General features: G+C 48.1%; 1 protein-coding gene across 2 annotated transcripts in view; it reads right to left on the reverse strand.

The window, feature by feature from the left end:
• PRR13 (proline rich 13) overlaps positions 1-12,337 on the reverse strand; it is a 192,745-nt gene extending 180,408 nt beyond the window's left edge. Inside the window, exon 1 of one of the 2 annotated variants that reach the window (XM_069653308.1) lies at positions 12,093-12,337. The gene's annotated coding sequence lies outside the window, so the exon portion shown is untranslated. The remainder of the gene's footprint in view (positions 1-12,092) is intronic. The other variant, XM_069653309.1, reaches the window with a different exon arrangement.
• Between the last annotated feature and the right edge of the window lie 1,211 nt (positions 12,338-13,548).

Below are 13,548 nucleotides of genomic sequence, written 5' to 3' on the forward strand. Positions count from 1 at the left end.
GAAATCTGTTGACCTGGATGCCTGCCTTGTGGTCAAAACTGAGGTTCAATGAGCAGAAGCTAAAACCAGCTGCTGGGTGTTCGGCGATCACCCAGTAGGCATGAGATACTGCAGAGGGACCAGGATCTACCAGATATGCTCCATTTTGTATGAACCATTGGGTTTAAATGTGTATTAGATGTGTTCCAATTCTTCTTTATTAACATTCTCAAAGTTAACGTCACATTTACATGCTTGGAAGGCACCATATGTCCCCAGGAGCCAAAAGTAGCGCCTGGTAGCTGTTGGTTTCAAGCAAACCAGGCTCAAATATGCTAGAAGAAGGAGCTAAATAGCTCCCAGCTCCCCTCAATTTCAAACCCTGAAAGGTTCTCTAGAAAATGGGTATGGGTGACAATTTTCGGAAATGGGTACGAGCTCTATTGAGATCCCCCAACTGCTATGGTACAAGTTAATGCATTACTTTCTGTCCCATTCAATGTATCGAGAGGGACAAGGCAGGGGTGCCCGCTGTCACTGCTGCTGTACCCCCTGCCCATGGAGCCTTAAGGGGATAAAATCTGGGGAGGTGGCATGCAACTGTCCTTCACCAACGATATCGTGTACTATCTCTTCAATGTTCATTCCTGCCTCCCTGAACTACTTCTGCAAATCGCAAGGTTTGGACACTTTTCGTGGCCTAAAAATAAACATTGATAAATCCTGTCTCATGCTGTTGGGAGAGGGCTCCTCAGTTGGATTCTAGAATAGAATTTTTGGGAATGAGGGTGGAAAAATCATCCATTAATTTGGGGTCCACCTCACTATAGAGTTTACCAATCTAAGGCAAACTAACTTTAATCCCCTTTTGGAATCTATTAAATCTGACCTGAAAAGATGGGACCCACTCGTCTTGTCGTGGTATGGTCGTACGACCTCAATCAAGATGAATGTTCTCCCACGTCTTCTCTATTTATTTACAGCTCTCCCAACTCTCCTCCCAGAAAGCTTTTTTAGTGACCTAAATAGCTCATTGAATAGGTTCATATGGGGAAACAAACGACACAGGGTGCAATGAGGTATTCTCACCCTCCCAAGGGACCATGGAGGCTTTGGTTTTACAGACTTTCTCCTTTACTTCCAAGACGCCCAACTACGAGTGATGCTAAAGCACATGACGGATGACCTTCGATCTTATTGGACGTATTTAGAAGATTTGGAATCCCAAGCCCACAAGTTAAGAGATCTATTATGGGCTCCCTAAAACAAAATCCCCAGCCAACTAAGGGACTACCCCACCATGGGAGTGCTCTGGACGATATTGAAAATGAATAGGGCAAACAGAGGTCTCTCCTCGTAGCCTTCTCCATGACATCAGTGTGGAGCCCCCCTCCCCCATCAATCCTTCTAGTCAATGATTTTGCCATGCCCAGCAGTGGTCGAATTGGGGGAAAGGGCGGGTCAACTTTTTAAGGATGGTGCATCCTTGAAATCTGAAGGAGGTGGGGGAGGTCTTGTGGAAGGACTCAATCGCAATCTTCGATTATCTTAGACTGAAGGGGATTCTTACAGACAAGTGGCATGTTCACTTGTCTAGTTAACCTAAGCTATTTGAACAGGTCCTAAACACTTCTGTTAATAGGAAGGAGATTCTCTCTAAATTATATGAAGTGCTAATCACGGCACACATCACAAGGAGACAAACCTTTAAGAGATATTGGGTGGAACTGGCTGGGGGGGTGGGGGAGGAAATGAGGGGCATTTCAGATGAGGAATCTTTAAGGTAACTTTTCACAGTTATCTCTTCACATCCTGTATGGAACACAATTCCAAAATATTGCAAAGCTGGCAACAGAACCACCTCAAACTATTGAGGGTGTTTCAAGGAGCTTCCGCACTGTGTCCCTGAGCTTGTGGTCAGATCTGTACGCTTTTCAATACGTGCTGGCACTGCCTGTGGATACAGATCTTTTGGGATTATCTCTTGAGCTGGATTAGGGAGATAATGTGGGGACAGCTCACACTAAACCTGATTCAGTTGTTACTGGGCAGCCCAACGAGGGACAAAGAGGAATATAGATTCTCTAGGATGTGGGAGGCAATGTTCAGGGCAGGGAGGCTGGTGATTGCCCAGAGATGAAACAATGAGCAGATCCCCTCTAAATCTGAATGGGGGAAAACCCTACAAGAGATTATGGTTATGGAAAAATTAAAAGCAATTGTGAACGATCATATGGTATCCTTTCAAGATCAATGGAGTCCAGGAAGGCGTGGCTGTCAGCCAGAGCATCAGCATGTAGCTCTCTCTCGAGCTCCCGGCCATCTGTGTAGACCCTGCCAAAATCCTGCTTTGTTTGCGCCCCAGAGCGGTTCACTGAAGAGCCCTGACTCTGGTGATCCTGTGGGGGTAATCTGGAGTGCCAGTGACGTGGGGCAAGCAAGTTCGGAGCACCGGCGGCAAGGGCTGACTCTGGTGTGCAGGGAGAGACCACGCTTCCAAGATGGCTGCTGTAGCAGATCGGAGTTGTTGGGATTGAGCCGGGATTCTGCCGGCTGACCGAGTTTCAGTCACTCGGCCCGGACTGCGGGGCAGGTACTGAGAGTAGCTGGATGTGACAGCGTGGTGTCAGAACACACAGAACCGCCATAGAAGCAGCTGACTGCGGCAATCAGCCCTAGGAGGCAAGTGCAGCGCTGTCTCCTAACAAGGCAGTGAGGTGGCAGTGACTGGCCCCGTGGTGGCCAGAACAGCCGTGTGGTGCCGTGGTGCTAGAGCCATCTGGGGGGTGGAGGAATGGATGTTCCAGCTCCCCCATTGGAGGCATTGGTAGCTGTGTTGCGGCACGGTGACCGGTGGAGTTAACGGGCCATGGGTTGTTGCAAAAAGGCCCATCCAAAGCAGGCCGGTGGGATCGGGACACGTGTGAAGGGAGCAGAAAGCAGTTAGGGGACCCCCCGGGACAACCTCAGGGTGGGTGTGCAACGCGCCCTGAGGTGGACCCACCAAACAGCGTAGCAGAGAGTGGGGTTGGAGACTGGCAAGGGAATGTATCCTGCCTGAAATCCCTCATCCAGGGGGTCCGATAGACACCGGGAGACAGTTGGGAAGCCAGGTGGGTGTGCAGCCCAGTTGGACACCCCAGACCTAGTGGGGTGATGCTGGGAAGTGGAGTGGGGACCTTCATCGGGGGACCCCCGAGATACTTTTTGGTGTAAGTCATATGGAGTGTTGGCGGGCAGTGCAGCATCCCCACGATAGTGGAAGCCCAGGAGAGAAGAGGGCACCCCATCTGATCCTGTACTGAAGACGGAGGGGGAGATCCCTGGGGCCATAAAGATAGAGGCCAAAGTGACTGAGGCCGGTTATGATGGTGAAAGGCCAACAAAAGATTGACAAATATATAGACCCCAAAAGTAGGCAGCAGAATCATGAGGAGGCGGGCCAGATACCAGAGGGTGCGGCTGGAAACTTATGGAGGCCATTCAAGCCACAAAGGCTTCCCTTGAGGGGGGAATTAAAGGAGGTAGGGGTGGATGTATCCCTTGCAAGGGCGGATTTATGGAAAGTGTGCGAAAGGGTCACGGAAGTGGAGCAGAGAGTAAGCAATGTGGAGGATGACCTGCAACATCTCAAGAACCAGGTAGCTGGGCTGGTGTGGGACCTAGGACATTGGAAACAAGAGCAGGGGACGCAGAAGGTCGATCTCGGCGCTGTAAAACCGTCTGTTAGGGGTCCCAGAGAGGTAGGAGGGGCAGAGTGTGGAGCTCTTTGTGGAACAACTTATTTTGGATACTTTAGGTGTGATGGGTCTCTCAAAACTGTTTACTGTTGAATGGGTGCACAGGGTACCAGGCAGGGCCACGCCATCTGGGGGGCCGCCGGGAGTGATCGTGGCCAATATTTTGAATTTTGGGGATTGGAATGCTATCCTGCAGGAGTCTCTAAAGGTTGGTTACTACGAGGTGGGAAATACGAAGCTGCGCAACCTATGACGCAGTGAGGCGGCGCCTTCGAGAACTTAAGTATATGTTTTTACTGACCAAGCTAAAGGTCATAGCGGATTACAAATCCTGTTTTTTTGCATCACCGCAGGATGTGTGCAATTGGTTGGACTCAGCCTTGCAGCACCCTGGCTCACTGGGTGGAAGGGGCATCGCATCCGGGGGACTGAGCTTTTGGTTGGAGGTGAGCTGGAGATGAGGGTGAGGGGTGGTGGCTTGCACTGGAATTGGGATTAAAGTTGAGGGTCCTGGCTTGTGGAAGCGAGAGGATTCTTGTGATGGACGGAGCGGGGGTAAAGCGGGAGACACCCCTGTACTACTGGTCGTTCACCCACGGGAGAAGGGAAGAGTGTGGAGAGAATGATAGGGCGGTTGACAGTAAAGGGGGAGAGGGGGTTTTGCAGTGGATTGGCGATGTTGGCAAGAAGAGGAAGGCTTGGGGTTAGGGGGAGGGAATGGGCTGGGGAGAGCTGGGTGGGCAGTTTGAGGGGGTGGTTTTGGGGGAGCTGGTTAAGGGGACAGTTGGGGCATACTTTAGCAGGTGGAGGTTTGCATAGGAAATGAAGGTACAGACTGGAACAGGTTTCTTGGTGCATAATAGGGAGGTTCGAGCGGGCTAAAGGGTGCTGATTGCGGTACTTAGCATGCAGGTGATTATTTGAAGATTGGTACCTGGAACGTCCAGGGTCTGGATAAACAACTGAAATGCCAACGTGTGGGAGGGTTCCTGTGGCCCTGTTACAAGAGAAACACCTGGTGAGGAAAAATGTGGATTTGCTTCGGAGATGGTGGGGTCGCCCTATTCTACTTATGCGAGAGGGGGTACCTATCCAAGTGGACAAGATTTTGACCAACGATGTTGGGAGGACTGTGGTGCTCCTGGGCACATTGGAGGGGAGGGATCTCTGTGTGGTCAATTCTTATGCGACCAATGTAGATGATCAGGAGTACTTTCCATCGGTATTGAGCTTGGTGGAGGGTGGGGGGGCATTTTAATTGTCTCCTAGACCCGAAACTGGACGGTGCGGGGAAGGATGGCTTACAGAAACTGCAGGCGGCATTGCCACTGCAGAAGTTAGTTAGGACCTGGACTTAGTGGAAGTCATATGGGCAGGAGGTGGGTTATTCCCATTTCTCGGGGCTGCATGGGTCTCATTCACGACTAGATTATATATTCGTGGGGGCGGAACATTTCCATGTGTTTGGGGACACTGAATACTTGGGGAGTGTTCCCTTGGATCAGTAGCCCTTAGTGACATATTTGAAGGGACCGCAGCAAGAGATAACTGGTGCTGGTATGGCACCTGTCGGCAATGGCACTGGAAGACGGAGCATTCAGGAAAACATTAAGGGAGGAAATAGTGCGATTTGCTTATTATAATGAGGGATCTGTGGAGACAGCAGAGGTCCTTGTGGTGGGCCTTTAAGGCTGCGATCAGGGGGGGGGGGGGGGTTGTATTTCCAATACCACGTTGGTTAGAAGGATGTTGCAGGAAAAACTGCAGAAGATAGAGGCGGTAGTGTTGGGCCTAGAAAAGGATATGGCGAAGGGGTTGCGGGTAGGGTAGGAATTAGTGGAGGTCTTGGCCTCCCATCGTGAGGCACAAGACACCTTGTTAAAGTTTGATGGGAGTAGGCGGGATGTGTGGATTCTTGGGGAAGGGGACAAGGCGGGTCGACTATTAGCCTGGCTTCTCTGTCGGGAGCAACCTCGGCACAGGGCATTAATGAGGCCTTTTGACTTTTCTATGAAGCCCTACATACCAACGAGGGCATGTACTCTGCCGAGGACACGGATGAACTGCTAGACTGAATTCAGCTACCGGCCCTAACCCAGAACCTTAGAGAGGGGCTGGGTGTGCCCATTGAGGAATCAGATATCATTAGTGCTCTCCACTCTATGCAGAAGGGTAGATCGCCTGGCGGTGATGGCAAATACGCTGAGCTCCTGGTCCCTCGGCATGAGAAGGTCTATGATGAGGCCTTTGCGTCGGGGGGGCTCCCGGCCTCGATGAGGGAAGACGGTGATAACTGCCCTGCTGAAGGAGGGGAAAGATCCGCTGGACTGCGCATCTTACCGCCGAATCTCATTATTAAATGTTGATGCAAAGATTATTGGTAAGATCCTGGCGACTAGACTGTCTGGGGTAACTCTGGAATTGGTGCACCCGGATCAGTGCGGATTCATAGGGGGACGAAATACTACAATGAACTTATGCAGCCTGCATAATATGATGGATCAGGTTAAGGACCCTGGAAGAAAGGACTTTGGCTTCCTTTGACGCAATTAAGGCCTTGGACTCTTTGGAATCGGAATGGCTATTTAGGGTGCTGTGAGCCTTTGGGTTGGGGGGGCAATATGTGTCAGTTGCAGCTTTTATACAAACTTGCCGATGGCGAGAGTGAAGACGAATGATTGGATGTCAACGCAGTGGATGCTGGGTAGAGGGACGAGACAGCGGGGCTCGGTCTCCCTGATATTATTCTCAATGGCATTGGAACCGCTGGTGCAGTATCTCAGGATGGAGATGGGAGAGGTGGGAAAATTGGTGGGGAGGGTCAGGCACACTGTCTCGCTCTATGCAGACCATCTATTGTTGTATGTAGGGAACCCTGTGGACAATTTGCCCGTTATTGGAGGTGTTTGGTAACTTTCGGAAACTATCTGGATTTCATGTAAACAAAAACAAAAGTATTATTGTTTCCGCTGGTGGCCTTCACAGCTGTGATCTTACTGCCCTCCCAGATTGGGGGGAATCATTTCGATATTTAGGTATCCAAAATTTTCATAATATTGAGGACACATTTGTGTATAACAGTCTGGGTGTTATCAGGGATAGGAGATTCGGTCCAATTCTGAAAAAAGTCACCCATTTCTTTGATGGTGGAGCGTAGCACTGTATGAAATGGTCCTACTCCATAGGCTTCTGTACTACTTTACCAATATTCCTTTTAGTATTAAGAAGATATTTTTTAAGATGCTTGACGCACACGTTGGCGAGTTGCTGTGGAATACTGGGAGGCGAAGGGTTTCGCTAGCAACTTTACATGGCCCGCGCGCTGAGGGAGGCCTTAATCTACTGAATTACGAGTGGTAATTCATGGCGGCCCAGCTGCAGGCGGTGCTGATGTGGGTGGACACGAGAGTGGGCAATTGTCGTTAGGCCTGCTGGGGGCCCTTACGGCTCATCGGAAAGGAATAGATTTGTTGTGAGGTCCGGTCGGGGGGATAAGGAGCCACTAATGCATTTCGGGTGGTACAGGAAACTTGGAAGAAACTTTAAGGGAATCTGCGAGTGGCAGGGCTATATAGTGCAAACTTGCTGTGGAGTGTGGATTCAAGACTCTTGTCCGCGATCAGGCTAATAGGGTTATCAGATCTTGCGTACAGGGGATGTCAGTCAGTGGGGGATTTGTTTGAGGGCAGGAGGTTGATGTTGCTTGAAGAATGGAGGGTCCGATATGGGATCTTGAGGGGGCAATTCCTCAGGTTGATGGGGGATGGCACAGTTGGACATTCTGCAAAGGACTCGAGACCCTGAGTTGGAGGAAGGTGTGATGGTAGACTGGAGCCAGCAGTTACATGAATTCCACTCTTCTGTAGCATTGAAACCTCCGTGAATGGGAAATGGGGTCAGTAGATGGGCTTGGGCGGGAGGGGGTTATATCATGTTTCAATCCTGCTGAAGGAAATGTTGTTAAGTATGCTATCCAATGTACTCTACTTAAAGTTCTATGATTATGTTGGTGACCGTTAACACTGTACTCTGATTAGTCTAAATATTAAAAACCTAAATAAACAAATGTTTAAAAAAAAAGATGAATGGGTCCATTGATTACTTAGTGGGAGGAGAAAGCACGTGGGCATCTTCCAGGTGGCGAGCAGTCTGCTTGGGATTCTAGGTTGAGGTAGTGACCTCTGGCATGGCGATCGTGTCCTCGTTCAAGGGTAATCCGGATTAGTGGAAAGTGTTTTGGGTAGACTCGAGGCTTGAAGAAGCTGGACTATACATGGCTGGTGTGATACTTACTATTTTACCGATGATGGGCAAGGAGGGAGCCTATACGTCTGAGTAAAGCTAGCACCTTAAGATCAACCCTGAGTGCGCTGTGGTCAGTGGTTAAAGTGGGAAGGAGCGGTGCTCCTCTACTTAAGAATGACTGTTCCTAGACTTTTATTTTAAAAAAAGAAACCATGCAAAATAACTTAGTTTTAAAATAAAAGTTTAGGAAGAAGTTGAAACTTGCACTTCAGTGCCCTACTCTGAACATTCCCTTAAACAGCAGCTGTGTGTTTGGGGGTTTGGATTGCATGTGTTGATGGGGTTTGTGGGTAGCGGGGGCAAGCCAGCAGGGAACATAGTTCCACTGCTTATTTTTGTACACTTCGACCACTGCCTTTGATTGTTGTTGACGATTGTGTTTATTACGGACATTTGATGAGTATTAAGAGGGAGGTGGGATGGAGAGGAGAAGAGTTGGACTAAAGGTTTGGTGACTTTATGTTTGTATTAAGATTTTAAATGATTTTTTTGTAAAGGATAGTGTAAGGACTGAATGCGAGAACGCTGGTACAGAGGGAAAAGGAGGGTGGTGGAGTAGTAGTGTGGGAGGAGTAGAATTAAACTGGTGAAGCAGGCGTATTTCGGTCATTTTGTCCACCCCCATTTCTCAGAATGTTCAATGGGCACAGCAATGGATTTGGAAAGGGTTTTAGGATGCAACAGGGTGTTCATTAGGGAACCTTTACTTCGGGTCCAGGGTGCAAAAGAGTTGTCACATATTCTGATGATGTACATCCGTTATGTTCCACAATGTGTTTGCACACTGATATCCCACTGGCATGTTCTTGCTTCATGGTGTTCAACTACTGCAATATGCATCTAATTGATCCTGCTCCCAGCACATTGGAAGGATGCTGTAAATTGGCCACCAATCACTCGACATTAATACTCCTCTTCATGCTCAAATACACCATATGCATGCCAAGCACACACACCGCAATTTTGAACCCCCTCCTAAAGACGCCAATGGAACTTCACACGTCTACAAGAGCTTACATTCCGCCGCCCCTACTAATGCATCCTAATATGACAGGCACACAATGCTCCCTTCTGGACACAAAGGCCACATGCTCCTGACACGGACCCCCTAGACACAGACCCACACAAAGAGCATGGGAACTTCTGAACTGCATGCACCAAAACAACAAATCTATATTGCATATGACCCTCTACTCACTAAGATAACTTACCCTCCAATCTTTCAGATCCACCAGAACGTGTGTAGACCCTGCAATTTGCAGGGGTGTCCGGTATACATCCCAGCAGCACAACATTTAGGGAGAATTGCTGCAATTCACAACTAACAAGGATCTACCCTTTCAAATGTGCAGAGACATGTTATGGCATTTGTGAGACACTCTTGCCAGATGCTGGGGACGTGGTTTTTGGGACACAACATCTCCCGAATCACAATCCAGAGGCGAGCAGAGGCTGCAAGGCCCCTGGAGAATGGAGGTCAAAGCAGTCGAAAACTGGTCTTATAGCGCTTTCCCACTTTTTCTCTCTCTCTCTCTCTCCCTCTCTCTCTCTCTCCTCTGCCCTCCACACGCTTTACTCAAGACGCCCCGATTCATTATCTTGGAACACCCCACAGTGTGATTGCGGACAGATCTACCTACCAACAGTCACGATTTTAAGAATGTGGCCATGCGGGTATGGCACTTTTAGGTCCGGCCCACACACCCTGTTCCTCTCTTGTTTCCCATCGCATTCACGTAGCACACGGTACACTCTGAGCTCTATCACTTCTAACAGCTGGCTGGAAAAACCGGATGTTTCCATCTGGTGTGACAAGTTAACACCGTCCTAACTGACAAACAAAACTCCATACTTCAAAAAGGTATGCTGGCGCACAACTGAAGCTCCTAGGCACCCATTTACTGACGAATGTCAGTACTCGTTCAGTAACTGCCCTCTCGGGTTAAACGCTCATTCTTCTGAACATTATGCACTAGCCCCTTTCCTGGACAGCAGTATGCTCTGGTCGCTCTTCACTGACACAATAACCACGAAAACTACCACAAGCTCCATTCATTTTCTTATCTAAACAAATCTTTCATGTTTGTCTACCTCTGCTTCCCCTTCATCTTGAGTCTATTCTCCACTGATGCCATTTTTCATTGCTCAGCGACTAAGAGCTGGATACCCCTGGCATGGGCACAATACACCTCTTTCCGGAATAGCCCCGCTGTAAGGGTATCTCCCTGCCATCTTCACCCAGCCATAGCACAGAACATTTGTTTCTAGGGTATTTACATATAATGCAAATGTGGTCCCTTCCTCCTGTCCCTCTTTTTCACCTCACCATGTTGCCTCTCTCGCTTTCCGATCTCCAAGTTGGCTTTCATATGCCTCCAAACAAGCAATCAATCCGCCACCTGTCCAGGCGATACCAGCCCTGTAGTATCTTTGCAATTTGCTCGCCAAACTGTATTTGCATAGATAAATGCACGACTACAAATACCAAAACAATGGGACTGAGTGAGATACTTATGTCCAAGATCAATTGCAGAATGAATTTCATGTTTTCGTAGCAACCTTGCAGACCTGCACAGCTACTTCAGAGCACTATATTGGGCGTGGGCGGGTTAGGTGAGGCCCAGTGCAGAGGGCCCTAGACCACGAGCGAGGACATGCGGAGCGGCTACCCTTGGCATCTTGTGGACTGTACACAGGAATTTGTTGTGGGATCTTTCCCCGATTGGGAGGCTGTGCAAGACAAACAGTGCCGGGTTGATGTGGTGAAGACGACCCACAAGGTTGTGCGCAAAGTTATTCTTCGAGCCCTGACTTCTTGCTCTCATTATTAGGAATTACACCTGCAACAAGAAACAATAAATGCCGAGCACACCCTGCTTCCCTTTTCCGCACCCCGGGGGATGAGGTACGATGCTGGCCACCTCGCCCTTTAAAGAGCAATTTCCTGTGTTAACAGTTCTTGTGTCCCACTGAAACAGTACCCTCCGGGAGTAGCCCATTCCAGCTACGGTTATCAAATCCCTCAATATCATGGGATATAAATTGCCTTGGCCGTTTAACTTCTCCCTCCCAACTGAATAAGATAGGCTCCAATAAAACGAAAGCAAGGTGCATTACTGGAATGGACCGCGGAACTTAACGCACTAGGCTAACTTACTCACTTTAATGCAAACTTATGGCAAGTGATCGTTTGTTCGACTTGCAAACAAGCAATTTGAAGTACATGGAGCGTGGAACCGATCAATGATGATGGCGGAGGTTGGGGGGATTGGTAGGGGTTCTTTAATTCATGATAATTAGGGTGAAATCGCGATGCACAGTATGGTAGAAGGTCAGCGTCCGTCAAAGAATTAACTGTTCCATAGCGCAGTGTGTGAAGCTTAGGCTTTACGTCCCCTACACGAAATATGTAACGTATATAGCGCTTTCCATAATACGAATTGTCCATTAGTGGTAAAAACGATAGTGATTATTCTGCATAAATTACTCAATAGAACTCACATACCGCAACAACGTAGAGTTAAACGGGGGAATCAGGAGAATTGACGAATACAGGTTTGGTGTCCTGGCTCAGTATTCTTCCCCTGAAGCAGGCACATTAGCCCAATTAAATATTTGAGTTACACTTTACATACAACTCTTTGCTTCTGGTGCATACGTGACTAAGCACATTTCCCCCACACGAAGTTATAGCTTATGAATTAGTACATTATTGCACTCGTGTGATAAGGATCCGTTTTAGGGAGTGGCGCTGCACTACCCATCGTCCTAAATTATGGTACCACGCCCAACCCTTCAAATATTCTCATTAATCTGAGGTTTACGCTGTTAACCACCCATAGGCAGTCCCCTAAAAAATGTAGAACATATCCTTATCCCGCAAATTCGAAGCAGACCACAAGAACTTGCCATGTACAGTTTAAACGGTATCCCATAAAACATTCCCTGCCAATGCATTCAAGAACTCTGAATTTCCTATCGTCCCTAAAATCCGAAACAGAGCGAAATAACCTTTGATGTAATATGGTATCCAGTACAATATTAACAATGATACAGACTTTTACTCACCTTGACGCAGCCTCCTCAAAGCTTGGTACTCGGCTCTGTGTCTGTGACTGCCAGTTCCAGGAAGTTTTGCTTCAGCCCTGCCTCCACGTTCAGCCCATTGGGCACCAGCTCTCAATCAGAGGCATCTATTGGCTGACGGTGATCTCTCCCTCCCTCCCTCTCTCTCTCTCTCGGCACCCGCCTTCGCTGCACATCCAGGAAGAGAACTGCTGTTACGGATGCGGCGCTGCTTCATTCCATTGGCTCCCTTCTCCAGTCACTCATGGCAGACTTAAAAAGACAGGCAAACGCCCCACAAAACCAATTATTATTATTTTTTTAAATGGGGGCATTTTAATATAACACCCTCTAGTGAGGTCAGGCGCTTAGTGAAGGGGGGTGGGCACTGGGCAGTGGACAGTGTTGGGGGTGGGGTGGGGGGCGTATCCCTTGTCTTCGGCTGTCTTCGTAGATGCAGACCAATGTAGGAGAGTTCCGAACCTTGGTATGGGGTACAAAAGGTTGCATAACACCGGCGTAACGCTCGAGTTCCATATTGTTCAGTCAGAGGAGTATCCAGCATTGCAAGAGGGGCTGGAGGGACAGCCACGGTGAAACTCCTACTACTTTCCCCTCAAATGCAGTGCAGCAATTCCAGGTTGTCTCATCCGCGCCCACAAACCGCCCACCCCTGTCCCAATGTACTTTTTTGGTAACATTACTAGTGGCATATCGCATTTTAACACAACAAAAGCAAAATAAAAACGGCGGGATCATTACAGATGCAGGGAACTCATCTATTAGAGCTCTGACCAGGCGCTCTGGGGCAAAATACATGCACATCTCCTGATTTGCATATGGATTGCACCAACAGAAATTACTTCACAAAAAGCACATTGCAAGGAGCATCATCAGTCTTTGATACTTGGAGGCATCATGCAAGTGACTTTAGAATAAGTTGTCATAAGTAAGCCAAGTGGCAAATAATTGTGATGCAAAATACCTAAAATGCACTGTTATATATGGAGCAAGTCAGGCTTTAAAAAAAAAATAACAGCGTCATATATTAACACATAAGCTTTGAAGTGAATCACTTACAGAGCTGCAGATAAGACACAATCTGATTACATGATCTGCCCAGGATCACACACTTTGGTTAAATAGTGAAACCGGGATGTGGACAATGAAGATTCCCCCTGCTAATAGCGCAGGGAGCTCTTGATTCTATTAAAGACAAAGAGGCGAGCATTAAGCTTGTTCAAAGCTTCATCTTCTTTATTCTCTACTCTCCAGCAGTTTCAACAAATATAACTTTGTAAACTTTTCAATTTAATTTTTTTTTTTTAAACAAACATCAAATCCCATCAATCCTGTAGTCCCTTAGTCTCTGGCCATGTGGCCTAGTCCTTCCTGTTCCTCTGTCCTTCCTCTTCTTTGACTGCTTGAACTTGTCCTTTCTCTTTAACTGCACACTCAA

Source organism: Ambystoma mexicanum, chromosome 3q (genome assembly GCF_040938575.1).
Source record: "Ambystoma mexicanum isolate Mex_15411 chromosome 3q, UKY_AmexF1_1, whole genome shotgun sequence".
Classification (NCBI taxonomy): Eukaryota; Metazoa; Chordata; class Amphibia; order Caudata; family Ambystomatidae; genus Ambystoma; species Ambystoma mexicanum.